General features: G+C 36.3%; 1 long non-coding RNA gene across 1 annotated transcript; it reads right to left on the bottom strand.

The window, feature by feature from the left end:
• Positions 1-5,380: 5,380 nt before the first annotated feature.
• Positions 5,381-7,758, bottom strand: LOC309513100. Its single transcript, XR_014211300.1, has 4 exons — positions 7,613-7,758; positions 7,246-7,345; positions 6,827-6,880; positions 5,381-5,437 (listed from the first exon to the last, which is right to left on the bottom strand). It is a non-coding gene; the product is annotated as an uncharacterized lncRNA (long non-coding RNA).
• Positions 7,759-14,037: the final 6,279 nt, after the last annotated feature.

Genomic DNA, 14,037 nt, shown 5'->3' with positions numbered 1-14,037 from the left:
CGAGAAACTGAAAAAGTATCAGGGGCTCTTGTGAGAAGGAGGATGAACAAATTAATACTTTTCCATCCCCAATAGTATGGTGTTTTTAGTGCACATCTTCCTGTTCAAATAATGTTTACAGCACTTTCTGTGTGTATCGCTCACACTCAGAGCCGGCTCTCCCTATAAGCGAACTAAGCGGCTGCTTAGGGCCCCGCCGCCACTAGCGGGCCCCCTAACTACAGATGGTACTCGCCGGTGCCGCGGTTTAACAGTCAACCGACCGTGTAAAATCGTTGTCTTGGAAATTTGACCGCAAAAATTAAACGAGTCTATCCATCGGGTGCAGAAAAAAGGAAAAAGAAAAAAAAGGAATCCTATTATAGTAGAGCTGCTACTCTAACGAAATCCACATTTTATGCAGTTTTTACTGTAGAATTATTTTGAATGAATTTTTGAACTTGACATTACACAATGCACAAAGAGCCGCCTATTGCATTTTCTGCACAATTCGCGGTGCTATTTCACGGCAGTCTCGGAGGGTGCGTTAAAGTGGACATTATCCCATCATAGTAGAGGCACAACTCCAACGAAATCCACATTTTAAGCAGTTTTTACTGTAGAATTCTTTTTGTATGAACTACATGTAACGTGTAACAATGTTCAATTTTTTTTTTTTTACTGTAAGTCGTTCCAGCCGCAGTGAATCAGCAGGACATCCGGGGCTGCTCTTCCTCTAAGGGACCGGTAGAAGAAAGGAATGAGTCCGTGCCATCGAAGTCCACCCCAGCCAAACCAGTGAACCTTGGCCCCTATGGTCTCTCTGGCCCTCTCTTCCCCACGACGAATGTAACTGCTGCCCATGATCCAAATCACTGGACCTGTTAATAGCATACAGCAATCACAATCAAAACATTGTTTTGTCAGTACACATATTTGAACACACACAAGTAACTTGTGTCGGCCATTGATTTCTTTCTATCCAAACAAAACAGAAAAAAATTATATGCAGATTAGGGGTGACCCCGAATAGTCGAAGATTCGATGCTTCGATTGGAGGAGCCTGATTCGACTACCGATCTCACGCTCGAATCTTCGCTGAGGTGTTATGAAACGAGGATCATGCCACTTTGGCTATATGAGGGGCGCTCAATGTCTGATTTCACTAAGAACTACCGGTTTTCTGTCAATACGTTAATATTCAGCCTATTATGATAATGCTGTATATAAAAATGTAAAAAAAAAAATGTTTTTTAACGTGCGTAAATAAATCCAAACACCCCGTGACAGATTTAAGTTTCACTTTCAATCCGTGACCGACAGAGGAGCGTCTTGGCGGCAAGGATTTAAATCTTTAACAATGTCTGGGATAAGAAAATCTAAAGTGTGGATCATGTACACCATCAGAAAGGATATTCTCCAAGGCTGGATTTAGCATCAGGAAAACCAGTCTTTCACTCTGTCTGTGTCCGTTGGAGTCTTTTGTGCGCGTGGATAAAATACATTCTAAAACACTTAACGTGAAAAACGTTTAACGACTCAATCTCCTAAAATAGTCAAATAAAAAATATAGGAGGAACGCATTGCGTTCATATTCTGGGTTCATCTGCACATAAAGTGTGTAGGCTACTGTGTACATTAAGCCACGTTAAAGTGCCTTTTAAGCGTTTTAAAAGCTTTTTTCACGTTAAAGGTACAATATGCAAGAATTTTTGCCGCTAGAGGGCGCTACATTCCAAACAACAACAACAACGGCGTAGCTTGATGACGATGTGAAGGAGCGTGGAATGATGGGAACTGTCGTTTTAAACTCCACCGTGGATGTAAATCAGTCAGACGGGAATCGAAAAATCATGTTCATGGATGATGAGGCTAAGTTCTATTTTTATAAATGTTGCATTTAATGACATGCTTTTTGTGGCGAGGGGGGCGTGGTTCAGCGCGGTCTGTGATGGGAGAGAGAAGAGACGAGCAAGTAGGTCAAGTGCAAATGCACCTGTGTCTTATTGCAGTGATCGGCGTGGAGAGACCGCTTATAAGCCGCGCTGGAACGAGAGAGAGAGACTGGAGAGAAAATTGGACGCAGAGGAAGAAAACCGGTGGATCCGAGCTCTCATTTTTTAACTGTTTTGTGCCGTCGCGGTTGCCACGGTGAATGCGCGTTGTGCGCGGCTTTTGTTTGTTTTGCTTTATTTTAATAAAGTACGAGTCCCAGTCACGACGACGCGTCTTCTTCCTTCCTGACTCTTAAACCTCATCACACTTTTATTTCATTAAAATGAATTAACCGCAAGAAAAGTAAGGTTTAATACTTCATAGATGTTACTGTATTTGTTGAATTCATTGTTGTGATAACGCTGCGCAGTTTTACATGTTCTAAACAATTGTTGTAAAAGTACATTCGAACATGCCCACATCATTTGCCAAAATACTGATTAATCTTTATGTATAACACATGCTATGTTTATTTACATGGCCATAAACACCAGACGTGATAAACAATGTCAATAAACTAAACACAAATCTAAAGCAATAATACTTTCCTTACATAAACATAACTATTACCGAATGCTACATTTGGAAAATATAAAATTAAGCATGCTTTTCGACAGAACCAGCTGCAATCGGTAAAGAATAATTGTGTCCCATAACGACTGCAAGAAACAAGCTAAAGTTTGTAGCTTGATAGACGCTACAACTACAACTTCCGCATTTGTCCAGGACTCCACGCAGTACGAGCGGAAACCGAGGGTGACGCGGATATGACGCAATTGACTGGCGACTCCCAGCTCCCCCCTGCTCTAACGCCCCGTTTCCTTGGTTAAAATCGCAATTTTCTCACGATTTAAAAATAGTTGGAAACATTTGGGATATTGTAAGTAATCAACTTAACAAAATATATAACACTGGCCTTGAGATTTTGGGATATTTTAATGCAAAATTCTTACATATTGTACCTTTAAGCATTTTAGAATGTCCCGTGGAAAACCAACTTGTTAACGTTGGCCGGCAGAAGTGCGATCATGGTTTTCCTTAATTTTACTATTTTAGGAGATTGAGTCGTTAAACGTTTTTCACGTTAAGTGTTTTAGAATGTATTTTATCCGCGCGCACAAAAGACTCCAACAGACACAGAGTGAAAGACTGGATTTGTTCTCTCGATCAGGTATCGGGTACAAGTGATTTCAAAACTTTTCAGCCGGTTCTAATTAGATTTTTGGATGCTGTGAACATTTTTAGCTAAAAAGACTGCGACTCCAGTTTAGCATTTATTGTTGTTTCTGCAGTTAAAGGAACACTCCGACTTTTTGAGACTTTAGCTTATTCACATTATCCCCCAGAGTTAGATAAGTCCATACATACCTTTTTCATTTCTGTGCGTTCTGTAAGTGTTATTTGACGCACCCACCGCTAGCCTAGCTTAGCACAAAGACTGGATGTAAATGGATAGTGTTAGCATAGTAATCCCAATAAGTGACAAAATAATTCAAACATTTTCCTATTTACATGTTGTGATCTGTATAGTCACAGCGTGTACAAAAAACAAGGCTATATGAGACAGAGACCATTTTTAATCGTATAAATACTGGGAACTATATTCTCACTCGGCGTAGGAGCACAGCTAGCGTTACTTGGGCGGAGTGGCTACTTGGGCGGAGTGATCAGCGCAGCACACGAGACGCCCTGTTCTGTTGATGGTTCCGTAAACAAAACAAACGTGACTAACTCGCTAGACGTGACTCATGATCATGGCTGACTTTGAGGAATTGTCAGACTCAGAGGAATTTTACTGTGTATCAAACCAAGATCCCGAACCATATAGGTTTGAGCCAGAATACACAGACGAGGAGTTACAAACTTTGGAAGCTGTAAGACAAGATGTCGAACAGATTGATGTCGAAGGGAGAATCAGAACGAACACGGACTGGTGGTGTAAATGTGGAACATGCCAACCTATGCCCACAGAAACCGAGTGTCTTTGTTGTAATGAATGGGACCGGGTATTGCCATCAATGTCAAGGGCTGATGACAATCAAAATATTTGCGTCACTTCCACGGAAGATTTCTCTGCCCTAATACACCCGGCAGTTGTCGTTTTTTTTCCCCAATGTGACAAGATCAACTGGAAGAAACGCCCCATGCTGAGTGAACCTAATGGTCAGCTGTCCACCAAGTAAGTGATTTTGTTATAATGATCATTCATAGTTCAATGAAATTGTAGTATTGCCATTGCATACAGTGTGTCTCGTGTGGGCGTCTCGTGTGCTGCGCTGATCACTCCGCCCAAGTAGCCACTCCGCCCAAGTAACGCTAGCTGTGCTCCTACGCCGAGTGAGAATATAGTTCCCAGTATTTATACGATTAAAAATGGTCTGTCTCATATAGCCTTGTTTTTTGTACACGCTGTGACTATACAGATCACAACATGTAAATAGGAAAATGTTTGAATTATTTTGTCACTTATTGGGATTACTATGCTAACACTATCCATTTACATCCAGTCTTTGTGCTAAGCTAGGCTAGCGGTGGGTGCGTCAAATAACACTTACAGAACGCACAGAAATGAAAAAGGTATGTATGGACTTATCTAACTCTGGGGGATAATGTGAATAAGCTAAAGTCTCAAAAAGTCGGAGTGTTCCTTTAAAAAGACAAAGTTGAAAATTCTGGCTACTATCGTTATTTTAATAATTTCTTTATTTTAATTGTATTTATTGATCTGTCAGGGTTATCTAATCTAACTATTTGTGGCTTGTGTTTTGAATATTATGTTCCCCTGCACTTTAGGCATTTTGCACACATTTGCTCCTCATATTGTGACTTGATTCTGATTTGATTCTGATTTATTTCGTTTTGTATTTTTATTTATTAGAAAGGTATATTCTGTTCATATTTAATTAATTGTTTATTTTTTCGGTGCATCGATGTTGTGCTGTACTTAGAGCCTGCTTGCACAGGTAATTTAGCCGATTAAATATTTTTTTTTGCATGTGAAATGCAAATCCTGTCTGCAGTGTGGCCTTTCTGGAGTTATGTTATTTCTTAGTTTTATTGATCCAAAATGTTTTTATACATTTTCTTCTATATCTTTGTGTGATTTTCTGTACATCGCGGCTTTGAAATGTTAAAGCCCCGCCCCCACACACATGATTCGACTATTAGTCGACTATAGGCAAGACTTGACAATTCTGATTCGACTATGAAAATCCATAGTCGGGGACACCCCTAATGCAGATATACAATAAAACACAAATTAATTGCTCTTATCTGTTCATTGAAATAATAATATGACAGTATAGGTATTACACAAGGGTAATTTATTATTTTATTCTCTCTTACGGTCATTGTGTTGCTTTCAATATTTGACTTTAATCTAAATTACACTATAGCTACATGGCTTACCTTTGTTGTTAGGCATGGTGTAGTGCCACTTCAGTCCAGCTATTAGTATTTGAACCTATGAGGACAGAAAAATGAAAAGGGCAACCATTAGTTATAGATGTTATGGGTGACATTTGTTATTGTCCATCTATTATCTATGTTATTTAACAGGCCAAAGCAGACGCTTTTGTCCAAAGCGATTTTCTGAATAACTTTTTTATATGACTGATTCGTCCATTTCTCTTGTGATGTAGATAACAGTTAACGCCATTTTGTGGTTATATTCGGCGACCATTAACGTTATACAACATCATGTGCATCAATTAACCAGAGGTGGGTAGAGTATCCAAAAACTGTACTCAAGTAAAAGTACAAGTACTTATAGAAATATTTACTCAAAAGTAAAAGTAATAATATCTATCTATCTATCTATCTATCTATCTATCTATCTATCTATCTCTATATCTATATATGAAGACTTCAGATGCAAAAGCCTCTGAGTGCCATCTGAAACTTTCTTCTAAAACAAGCAATTTTTATCGAGCTTGTATATTTAAGTTCAGTAATTTCACTTTAATGACAATTACTAGGTACTTTTCATTGCCATTTAAGTGAAATAACTGAACATAAACATACAAGCTTGATAAAAATGCTCTTTTAGTAGAAAATTTCAGATGGTACTTAGAGGCTTTTGCATCTGACGTCGTCATATATATAAAATTATATATTTTTTTATTTAAATGACTATTATTATCATAAGTAGATAGGCTATCTTTGCAACAAAAAACAGAAGAGACAAGCATTATTTCTGCCATCTGTAGCCCGAAAATCATTGCCTGTCCTTTGGTTTGTATAATAGTAACTTATACAACTACATTTGGATTATTAGACATGTAGAAATAAAGTGAATCTGCAGAGTGTTGCATTCAAAGGCATGTAATTGACACAGAGAAGAAAGAGTTAAAACTCTCCACATGTGCTCGCGCTCATGACTGCTACTGAACATCTGAACACAAAAGTACATCGACAGATCTTCTTCTGTCTGTTCTCCAAAATATAATCAAATGTATATTTCTGCAAGCATGTTTAAACTGGTTAACTGTGTCTACGGCAGGCAAAGGCATTCGTTTTCAAGTCGAGTTCGCACCCCACTGCGCAACAATACACACAAACTACCGCGGGACGGCGGGTGTTCATAAACTATGAACAATGGTAGCTTATTTAATGTATAAGTTAATGTATATGTCCAAAAAACGGGTAATGTCATACTTTCTAGTAATAATCTGTTTGGTTGTAAAATGTATGAAATCGAATATATCGTCCTGTGGAATCATTCATTCACAGACAGCATACGTTCAACTAATAAAGATCTTCATCGCTGGCAAAAATATGATGCATTTGAAGATATTTAGAAATAATAATTAGAATAATTATTAATATTGACAGTTGCTATTAAATGGTTTACCTCATCCTTTAGAAAAGGTGCAGTCGGCAGGCCATCTCTCTCTGAACTCCTCAACTACTGTAAATACATAATGAGCAAACATCTCATTTGATATGAAAAAACATAGTTGATTATAAAAATGATAAATACCAGACATGTTCACAAGTCCCTAAAGGCCAAGTCCAAGTCTTTGTACCTAAGCAATATTTAAACAATATTTATTTCAGGAAACCTAGTTATTGTAATTATCAGTGTTTTGAACTTTCAAAACGGATTTCTACTTCAAAAATTTATAATACAGCACATCAATTATTACTTAAATCATTTATTAATGAATGAATTTATAATAAATGTATTCACAATATATAAAATACATAACATTATGTCATTTGGAATGCAGGGAGAGTCACCACGAAAAAACTAAAAAAAAAAAACTAAACCTGGTGTGTATTTTGAGCTATTTGAGTTGCCGTAGTTTGCTGTAGTTCTAGGCAGTGATGGGTAATGTAGTCTTCCAGAGAGCGCCGGCGGTAACAAACCCTTTGTATAAACAAGCGATACAGTGAACAACACAAAGAACAATATTCCCGTCAGTGTGTCGTTAATACACACCAGTGACTCTTTAGAAACGCTGGATTGAATAGGCAGGACACCGCTAGTTAACAACAGCATTGACAAAAGCACCCAAAAGTGTGCGAAATCGGCAGCACTGGTGAATTAGATCAGGCCATCAGTTTGGGAAGAGCACAATATACATCATATATGACAAATAACATACAGTCGATTATAAAAATGATTAACACATACCAGTGATTCTTTAGAAACGCTGAATTGAAGGCAGGACTCCGCTACCGACTTCAAAATTCCGGCCAGTTAATACAGGGTGTCTACAGATATAAACAAGTTAAATTTAAGACTTTTTAAGACCTTTTTAATGCCACTTTGAATTAAATTTAAGACCAAATTTAAGTGATGGAAATACACATTATATTGCATGCGTATATGTAATATTTAACCTAAGTAATTGAAATAATTTAATATTAACTACTTGTTTATTGAACTAAAATCAATGTAACATTTGCAATCGTGAGAATATTCAGCAAAATAGCTCCCGTCATGTTATGTTACTTAACTATATCACATGTTATAAAAAAAATTAAAAAAATCAACATTTAGAATTTTTACCTCAGTATGTTTCTTCTGTGAGCTTTTTTATGTGTGCCGTTATGCTCATTTGTTTTGATTTCTTACTATAAAATCTATCACAAAGACAAGCAGAGCGAGCCTCAACAGCGTTACCAGAAAAAGCCTACATTAGCATTATCAATAGCTGTTTAAGTAATAAAATCTGAATCATTCTCGCGATTCGATGCTTCACTGGTTATTTGACGGACATTAGGTCCGTCAGACTGGAGAAATTTTAGCGGTAATGTGACCAGAAATATTTAAGACCTATCGAAAATGAATTTAAGACATTTTAATACTTTAAGGCCTTTTATTAGGAACATTTTATTTAAGACTTTTTAAGGACCCGCGGCCACCCTGAATAACCAAAATACAATAAAATATATCCAATAAAATATATATTTTAAAGTTAAATAACCAAAATACTATGTTTGATAGTTATACTTATAATTTTGTTTCTATTACATGCAGTTCTAACTTGAGCTCTTAGCTCTCCGGTTAGAATATTGGCTTCTTACTGACCCTTTAAAGGGATACTCCACCGAAAAATGAAAATTCTGTCATCATATATTCACCCTCATGTTGTTTCAAACCTGTATGAATTTCTTTCTTTTGCTGAACAGAAAGGAAGATATCTAGAAGAATATCAGTACCCAGACAGTTTTAGATACCATTGACTTCCATAGTATATCTTTTTCTTACTATGGAAGTCAATGGTATCTAAAACTGTCTGGTTACTCACATTCTTCTAGATATCTTCCTTTCTGTTCAGCAAAAGAAAGAAATTCATACAGGTTTGAAACAACATGAGGGTGAGTATATGATGACAGAATTTTCATTTTTCGGTGGAGTATCCCTTTAAGAAACACAGAACTCACTCTTGCACTCACACTTACAATCTCTCTCTCTCTCTCACACACACACACACACACACACTCAGATATGTGGTTTATGAGGACTCTCCATAGGCGTAATGGTTTTTCTAATGTACAAACTGTATAATCTATCCCCCTACACTAACCCTACCCCTAAACCTACCAATCACAGATTTAGTATGTTTTTTAAGCCGTTTGGTTTAGAAGGACACATATGTCCTCATAAACCATGTTTACGTTGTAATACCCATGTCATTATACACATTTGTGTCCTCATAAACCATATACAACACACACACACACACACAATAACAATATGCTCTGACAGGAGGAGGACAGAGTAAAGGTACACAGGACCTACAATTTCCACACTTTTATTAGCCCCGGGTCTAGCCGGACAGCCTGTGTGTGTGTGTGTGTGTGTGTGTGTGTGTGTGTGTGTGTGTGTGTGTGTGTGTGTGTGTGTGTGTGTGTGTGTGTGTGTGTGTGTATGTGGTGTGGTCATTGAAAATGTGTTCAGATATATATTCTTCACAGAAAATGAGCCAAGACCAATGAGTCTGAGTTTGAAAAAATAATGAATCGTGTAATTTTTCTCTTGATAAAAAATGAAACCGGGTCCTACAGACCCGAACACCATACAAGGGTTAAAACGACACTAACGAGACGCTTAACAACACAGCGTACAAAACAAACATTTTATATAGATATCATATTCTAATTAAATGAATACTTACAATCACAGAAATAATGTCCTTGGCGATGATCAATTTGCTGCCGCCGCAGCTGCTGCTCGTGTCCGAAAGCTGAATCATACGTGTAACAGCTGTTCTAAATAAGCTACATCTGATTGGTTAATAATAATCCTATTTCAGTATCTTGCCGCACTATTGGCTCGACTGATATAGTAGGCAACCGCGTTTGCCTGCATATTTACGGGTCGTGCAATATAATTTCGGGGGAACATGTGCAATAAATGGGAGTGGCAACACTTTTCATATCGTTGAGAATAAAACAACCGTCCCAACTTTACAAATCCAGGTTCTCCCTCCATGGGGATCATCCATTTCGAAAAGTAAAGCAGATACGGAACCTCGGCCCACGCGAGATGCAATGCGATTGGTTGCTGGACCAGCCAATGGAATTAATATGTGTAATATTAATATTTAAAATTGCCTAGTCATTAGATTTGTGAATTCTTTTTCTGAAAAACAAAATTATATCATTAATCTTTTAATTATTGTGGCGAAGTTTTATATCCATAAGACAAAAATTACTCAAAAGAAACCCTCCTATATTACCTTTTATAACACTGATCTCACAATATACTTAGAATATCTTTTAAACATGAGATCATAAAACAAAAAGCTTATAAAAACAATACAAATTTTAAAGCTTTTCAAATACATATAACTAGCCTGATATTATAAACTTTAATTTCTGTATTTATTATTTATTTTATTATTATCATGTACATTTATACTTTAGTTGTTGTTGTTATTCTTTGGTTTATACATTTTGAATTGTATTTACAGTGCCTTGTATTCATTTTGTTTTTTGTTGCATTGTAGGCTACTTGAAATGTTTGTAATTTAACTAAATAAATAAAAAGCACAATATGTTATGTATACCATACGTAATAAGATATATTTCTAAAATCAATACTTTCAATATTATAATATTATATATTATATGACGTTACTGTCACAAAAATAGCTTTAATGGTTCTGTTTTTTTGTTTTTTTTAAGCAAGTCTGGAGGCTAATGAAATGAAACAGATGAGAATCATTTTCCCATCTAAATACAGTTGATTTTATTGTAATGTGATGAATCAGAAAAATAAACAAATATAACATTCGCTTAGGCCGTTTTTTAAATGGACCAAAACAAAGTGAAACCAACGTAACAATTTGAAGTGACCAGACCACTGACATTGATAATAAATATTATTAAAAAAATATATAAGATGGCACCACAAGACGACGTTCACTTGCAGAGCAAATTTAGCACGTTTATAGTTAACTCAACTGGGTAGCAATTGTGAACAATTTTAATAGAGAATTCAAAAATAATTTGGATTTCTTCACCACTACTACTAACCGGTTGGATGGTGTATTTGTGATATTGAAATCTGATTGGCCTTGATATATATGCGGAAAAGGGCCAATTTAATTATTAATTTATATGATGTCCGATTTATTCTCTCTTGTGCCTTTTTGCGCACATTTTCCACGGGTTTTAATAATAAAACTGGTCTGAAAGAATGAAAATCATATTAAAGAAAACGTCAACATTAAGGTTGCAATAATTTAATAAATCAGAGTCGATGTGCGCGTGCATGCGTGGTTCGAATTTTAGTTGCTATGTAGGTTATGAATTCTGACTGCATATATATTTACACTCGAACCGGTCGCTGTCTGGGCGTGCGTGCATGTTATGATTCAAATGTTAGTTGCTATGGCGACGCGTTTTATGAATTCTGCGATCTGCATGTATCTCTCTGCTCAACGATCGACCGCTGTCTGTTGGTTGAGAGACGAGGCGAATTAACAGACTGACTTTTGCGGAGAATTTTCTGGCCGAAACTTGCTACTTTTAAGCTTTTCTGGATTGCTGAGAAGAGACTTATATTCTTGAAGGACATCGGAGGATATATCCTTTTTGAAAAAGGATATATAATTTAATTATATTATATAATTCATATAATTTCTTATAATACTTTTGTTTGCTATTTTTTTTCAGGGGAGTAACGTTATTTCTGAGGAGATTTCTATTGTATTGTATTGTCTTGTATTTTGTTTGTACCGATTTTATTGCAGTTTGGAGGAGGTTGGCGATGGCTCGTAATTTCATGATGGGCGAAAGAGGAAGTGAGTGCTTTAATTTTTAATTTATTTGTTATGGTGTGTTGTAACGCTACAATGACTGACTGATCACATTTGATCCCATTTATTTGATTCATTGCATGTGAAATAAACTTGAATTGAATTTGAGTAACTTAACTGAAGTAAAAATCTGTAATTGACCGCACAGACATTGATTATTGATTATTATGATTAAACTAACGTTATGTGATATGTGAAATATTCCATCCTAAGAGCACTGGAGATTCAGGAGAGCTGCTTTCGGTCAGACGGCTGGTCAGGAGGTTTGGAGGCCCGATTCTGATGACCGTGATCAGGATCCGCTGCCCAGAGATGGACAAAGTAAGTTACACAATTTCCTTACTTGAGTGAAAGTAAGTTACAGATACTTCTGGTCAAATATTACTCAGTTACAAGTAAAAGTTGAAAAGACTGATTTTTACTTGAGTAAAAGTACAGAAGTACTTGTTTTTAAAAGTACTTAAGTATCAAAAGTAAAAAGTAAATGTCAATGCATTGTTTTATTATTGTTTGTAATACTTACAGTACCTTATGCCTCTGAATCTATGCCTGCCTACCTACCCACCCTCATATCAATATATCATTTATTTCTAGAACACAGGTCCTGTAGTGGGATTGAATGTGAGATTGAATAAGTGCTCTCAATAACGTCCACAATAGTTTCGGGCTGTTCCCTCAAATAGTGCCCTATTTAAAGATTTTTGGCTTTTAGGATGAATATGTCAGCCACTGTTATAAGCTAGTGTGCTCCAAAACAATGACAAAATGAGCATTTAAAAGACCAAACCCAACATTGAAAATGAAAGTCAGATTGATGTCAGAATCCAACTACTTTCTACTCAAGGACCTTGACAGAAATGTAACGTTAGTGGAGTAAAAAGTATGATACTTGTCTTTCAAATGTAGTGAAGTTAAAGTAAAATGTTTCCAGAAAAAATAGTACTCAAGTAAAGTACAGATACTCAAAAAGTGTACTTAAGTACAGTACTCAAATAAATGTACTTTGTTACTGTCCACCTCTGCCGCTGCCAGACCTGACCCAGAGCCAGGATCGTCCTGGATATTTACCATCTCTGTCTTCTGAGTTTTCTGTTTCTGTGTCCACAGATCAGGCTCACGGGACGAGGGCGAAGCAGAACCCAGATGTTGGACGTCCGTCCACTTCATCTAACCACTCTCGCAGAGGTCAGAATAGGCTTTTAATAAAGATGTAATGGCTTAGTTTCTATTTCTATTTTCAATGGCTGATTTGTCAACTAAACCAACTAAAGTAACGATAACACTTTATTTTGATGGTCCCTTTTGAACATTCTGTCGACTATACGTAACTTTGCAACTACATGTCGACTAACTCTCATTAGAGCATCGGTAGACTCTCTCCTTAATATCTGCAAACTCTTTATTGTAATGCTCCACCAACAGACACTTGTACTGACAACAAGTAACTTTTCAACTACATGTCAACTTATTCTAACCCTACCAGTCTACTAATACTCTACTAATACAGGGTCCCCGCGGATCCTTAAAAAGTCTTAAAAGGTCTTAAATTCCATTTTTTTTTATTTAAGGCCATAAAAAGTCTTAAAAAGTCTTATTTTTACTTATGAAAGGTCTTAAATTTTAAAAATGACACTTTGACTTAGACTTATCTAAATGCTTTCGAAATTAAAACTATCTAATTAGCGTAGGCCTACGTATTATTATTTTTATTTCTATCTTTGTCATCTTTGTGGATTTGCTTGTTCACGTGACAATTCGCGTCACTTACGGCAGTATATTAGCCTATCTGTCTCCTGCACGCGAGAGGAGAGAAGAAAACGAGTAAATGTCAGTTCGATTGTAAGTTAATTCTTTATGTGCTTAGGAGTGTGCAATATTGTCTATGAACTATGATGATATTTTAATCATTGTTTTAACTATGTACGAGGCACTGCGAGTGCGAGCTGACATCGCGTTTGTCTCTCAGGCTTGCTTTCACTGCGTGATGTGTAAGTGCAGTTATAGATGTCCCCAAATTAGTTTTTGTCTTATATTTATATCATATTATGTTGTTATATTAGAATATCACATGATCAAGAGTGCCGTTTTCCTTTGCACAATTGCAAATGTGCTATTTATTTTATACAACAGTTAAATTAACAATAAAGTTAACATTGTGAGTTACTTTTTGGACACAATATTGTCAATTTTCACTTTATATCGCCGACGAGAATTTCATAATGAAGCCGTAGTCCAACAGACAGATTTGTTTTTTACTGAAATCCGCGTTTTGAACGAATCATTTTAA

This window comes from Leuciscus leuciscus, assembly GCF_965113295.1.
Source record: "Leuciscus leuciscus genome assembly, chromosome: 13".
Classification (NCBI taxonomy): Eukaryota; Metazoa; Chordata; class Actinopteri; order Cypriniformes; family Leuciscidae; genus Leuciscus; species Leuciscus leuciscus.
Note: the sequence above shows the minus strand (reverse complement) of the source record. Positions and strands in the feature narration are given on the sequence as shown.